This window comes from Cornus florida, unplaced genomic scaffold, assembly GCF_030987335.1.
Source record: "Cornus florida cultivar Cherokee Brave unplaced genomic scaffold, ASM3098733v1 CherokeeBrave_3.0.0_Hap2_Chr02, whole genome shotgun sequence".
Lineage (NCBI taxonomy): Eukaryota > Viridiplantae > Streptophyta > Magnoliopsida > Cornales > Cornaceae > Cornus > Cornus florida.
In genome coordinates, this window is record NW_026775572.1 from 43,037,697 (window position 1) to 43,042,651 (window position 4,955).

Below are 4,955 nucleotides of genomic sequence, written 5' to 3' on the forward strand. Positions count from 1 at the left end.
AATATGTATGACCATGTGCAATGTCCAAGTTCATTAAGCTCTCTAATCACCCCATGTAACAAGCGTTGAGCCAACAACTCCCAAACCAGATGGTCTTAGGGCGTTAAGTGTAAAGACACTCCTAAGGGCGTAATGACTCGAAATGCCTAGGCTACGAATTCAAACTAATCATTCATCTTACATTCTTTCCTTGTCTTCCTTTTTAAACAGTTGACATATTGAAAGAATGCAGTTTTTCTTTTTTTTTCTTTTTTTTGTCCTCACCTTTGGTGAGTGCTTTTATTTATTTTCTTTGCAAGGTCATTTTATCAAGAATGAAAGCTTTCAAAGTATACTAGCTCAATTGGGATAAACCAAGACAATAATCAACTAAGCATGTACCCCACAAATTGAATGCTAGTGTGCGCAAGTGCAAGTGTAGAATTCTAGAATCAACTCACAAAGCATTTTCAACTAACAAGATGATGTGTACCACAAGAGCAAACATGATATCAAAAATTAAAAATTTTTCCCTAAATGGCATCCTAGAGCATACAAGAAGTATTAGACTCTAACAGCTTGCTTTTCAAAGGCACTATGCTTCAAAAGTTCGAAATCATTGCCAAACACATCTTAAATCGCATCATGCATTTAAAGCTCGACTTAAAATAGAATGAAGCATGATGTTCTTACCCCCAAACTTAAACTGTACATTGTCCTCAATGTGCAATGAGAACAATGAAAAATAATGGAAAGAGTATACCGTGACGGCAAAGACTATGAAGTCCGGCAATGATCCAGTAGAAAAGATGTCTCCCCCAAACTTAGATACAAAAACCTAGCTATATAACCATACTAGCAAACTCACATCAAATATCACATGGGATAAGTAATGCATACAGTTCAAAATAATATATAACACAATGCAAAAAGATATGAGATGAAACGCATGATAAAATCTGAAAACATTCATAACCAGTCATAAGGGCATACCGGTAACACATATTTTTGAATTTTTTTTATTTTTTATTTTTTTCATTTTTTTTATTTTGTCTGTTTTTTTTTTAATTTTTTAATTTTTATTCTTTAAATAAACAAAGAAAAAGTATGTATATACAACCAACAAAATAAAATAAAATAAAATAAATAAGAAAAATGGGCTAAGTTTAACGTCTTTAGCAAGACGGAATGCTACTTTGAATTTTTTTTTTTTTTTTAACTATCAATCTAACTTTTTTTTTTTTTAAGTAATCAATCCGGATTTTTTTAATCAATCAATGCAACTTCTTTTTTTAAAAAAAAAAAAAAAAAAAAAATCATCAATGCATCTTTTTTTTTCTTTTTTTTTTTTTTTGTTTTGTTTTAAATCATCAATTTTTTTTTTTTTTTTTTTTTTTTAAACTCGCTAGAGAGGACCAAGCTGGAATCGCTAGAGAAAACCAAATAAAAATCGCCTGAAGGAAAACGGCGATTCACAAACTCAAAAACCGTCGGCTAAATCAAAATCGCCGAAAGAACAGCCGCGAATCGCTGGGAAGCTCGCCGGAAGAGCAACGAATAACGAACAGCCGCAAATCGCTGGGAAGCTGGCCGGAAGAACCCAGCTGCGACGCCGTTGAAAGAACAAAGATGCGACGCCGAAAAAACGACCCAGATGCGACCGGAGAAGAACTTAACCGTCAGTGCTGCTGTTTTTCAGGAACGACAACCCCACCCTTGTAATCGCACCCAACAACGTTTTACAAAGGAAAGCAAAGCCGCCGGAATTGAAGGCCTGCCACACCGCGGAAGAGAAGAGCGAACCGTAAGGGTTGGACTATGAAATTGGGTTCAGAGATTTTTGGGGAAAGAAGCAGAATTTTAAGAAATAGAGAAGAGGAATGTATTTGTGGTTTCAAGGCTAAGGGGCAACCGATCTGCTTTGATGGGGGATTAACAATTTTAGGCAAAAAAATTCCCCTTCACTGTGTAATGTGAGAAAGTAGAAGGGGATTAATCCATGTAGTTGGGGGATCAATCCACTAGGGCCTTCTTTTGGTTGTTCACTGCCAAAAGCATGGGATTGATCTCGCATTGGTAGTGGTTTTTATAAATTTAAACTTGACCCAGAAGGCTTTCCTTGAACCGCACATTCACTACATCAATTTTGGTGTGTATCGATCGGCCACAAACAAGTCGTCAAATTTTGGCGCCGTTGCCGGGGATTGATTGATTAGATTAAGCAACGTCGGATTTGTGGAATTGATTAGGATTAGTACTCTTTTGATTGTGTCTTTACTTTTTCTTTTTTTTTTTTTCTTTTGGTTATTTATTATGTTTGTTCATATTTGACAAGGAGCATTGAGCAAGAAGGCAAGCAAAGGAACATCCAAGCAAAGAAGCTAAGCAAAGAAAGAAAAAATGTAAAAAACTTAAAAATTGCTAAGCTAAGCTTTAAATTTGGAGTTAAAGTGCTAAAGGACCTTTGTGAGACTTTCTTTACTCAATTCCTTAGTTAAATCGTTGGCCCGCGTGGAGGCTTGTAATTCAATTCTTAGATAAATCGTGAGCCCACGTGGAGGCTATTTTTATTGTTCTTTGCATCATCTTTGTTAAAGCATAGGAATATGGGTTAAGTGTTTGTGGAGGGAGTTTCATTGCATTGTTGTGAAGGTGAAGTGTGTCATTCTTTGTGTTTGTTGTTGTGCATTGTGCATGCATGGATGTCGTTCATTGAGACCAACTCTTGTCCCTCTTGATTTGCATCTTGAATCCATCATTAGAAATCCTAGGGGAAGAGGAAGTTCAAATTGAACCAATCTATCAATGGATGACTATAATGATGACCATATTGAGGACTTTGGTCACATAGACCAACACGGTATCCTTCATCCCAATGTGCACAATGAAAACATGCAAGTACGATTAGGCATGCCAATGCCATTCATCCAACCACCACCACAACAAGGCTAAGTTCCATATGGAATGCCAAGGCCAATGTATGCTCCATAACCTCCCGTCATTAATCAAGGAATTCATAACCAAGGTGTTCATGTTACACCTCAAGTAGCTAATCCACCTCTTACTTTGAGAGATCACTATGTGCCTAATGAATACAATGCACCCACATGCATATTCAATTGCCACCCTTTAGAGCATATCATTATGAAATTAAAGCATAAACTATTCAAATGCTTCCTAACTTTCATGGACTTCCTAGTGAAGAACCTTACAAGCATTTGGATGAATTTCTTGAAGTATGTTCCACCATAAAATATATGGACATGCCAGAAGAGGTCTTAAGACTCAAACTTTTTCGATTCACCTTAAAGGACAAAGCAAAATATTGGTTTAACAATCTTAGGCCTTTTTCAATCACTTCTTGGGCAGAAATGCAACAAGAGTTTTTAAAGAAGTACTATCCGGTTTCTAAGACGAATGCCATGAGAACCTCAATTCGAGAATTTTCACATGGGGATGGAGAAACATTTCATGAGGCATGGGAATGCTTCAATGAATTGCTTAGGAAGTGTCCACATCATGACATGCCCAAATAGCAATTAGTTCAATATTTCTTTGAGAGCTTATCGGACAACTATAAGGGTATGGTTGATGCTTCCATGGGTGGCTCTTACATTAATAGGCATGAGGATGACGTGTGGCGTCTTTATGAAAGCATGAGTGAAAATTCTTTGCATAGAACACTATCATCCAAGAATAGTAGAAATTCACGAGGTAGGACGAGTGTAGGCTTACATCAAGTCGACCATTCAAATGAAATAGCCGTCAAAATGAAGTCTTTAGCTCAAAGGTTTGATCAATTTTTTATTAACCAAAACTCGGCGAACCAAGTATCTTCCTTTCCTGACCATTCTCATCGTGCATCAAATGAAATATGTATGACTTGTTCTAGTGTTCTTCATTCTACTTCTCATTGTCCTCATGGACAAGTGCATAATGAACCTAATGAACAAGTCAATACGAATTTTGTAAACCAAGGGAACAATCCTTATGGTACTCATTATAATCCAAGTTGGAGGAATCATCCGAATTTCTCTTAGAAAAACCAAGGAGAAGGCTTAAACCCTTCCCAAGGCAGTTTCCAAGGGAAATACATTCCACCTCCACTTCAAAACCAAGGATCCTAAGGTAATAGAACTTATCAATCACAAGGGAATTAATTTGCTAATTCTCATTTTCCCAACCAATCTTATTTCCAAGGAAACACTAGAAGTCCCGCCTTTGAAGAAAAAGTTTTAAATGCTTTGGGGACTCTTGAGGCTAACACACAATTACTTTATTCTCACTCTCAATCCATTGCTAAGCTAGAAACCCAAGTAGGGCAAATAACAAGCACTCTTAATGCAAGAGAGAAGGGAAAAATGCCCATTAATGCCCCACTTAAACAACAATGTGTTGTGGAAACCCATTCTTCATCGGAAGGGCATACCATTGAACATGTTAATGCGGTGACTACCTTGCGGAGTGGTAGAGTTGTGGACAATCAAGTTGAAATATCCAATGAAGAGAGTGAACCGGTGTAACCTCAAGTTGCCACCCGTCCCCGTTTCACATCCCATTCCTCCTTCATTGCATACACATGATCTTGCAAATGAGAAAGTTTTGAAAAATGTGTTTGAAAAAGAAGTTTTGAAAAATGATGTTGAAAAGGTTTTATTGAAAAATGATTTGAAAACTTCTTGTGTTAAAGAGAGTTCAAAAGAAAATTCTGAAAAAGTGTTTGAACCAAAGGTTCCATTTCCGAATGCCTTAAAATGATCCATTTCAAAAGACAAGTAAAAGGCAAAAACCAATGAAATCATGGAAATGTTTAGGCAAGTGAAAGTTAACCTTCCACTATTGGATGCAATCAAGCAAATTCTGGCTTATGCCAAATTCTTGAAAGACTTATGCACCAAAAAGCGGAAGAACAAGAGCCAAGCACCAAGATAAGTGGTTTTGACCGAGCAAGTAAGCTCAATTTTGCAACATAACAC

The 4,955-nt window shown here is 36.8% G+C and overlaps 1 pseudogene; it reads right to left on the reverse strand.

Moving 5' to 3' along the window:
- Positions 1-3,406: 3,406 nt before the first annotated feature.
- On the reverse strand, positions 3,407-3,505 carry LOC132297914 (small nucleolar RNA R71; annotated as a pseudogene).
- Positions 3,506-4,955: the final 1,450 nt, after the last annotated feature.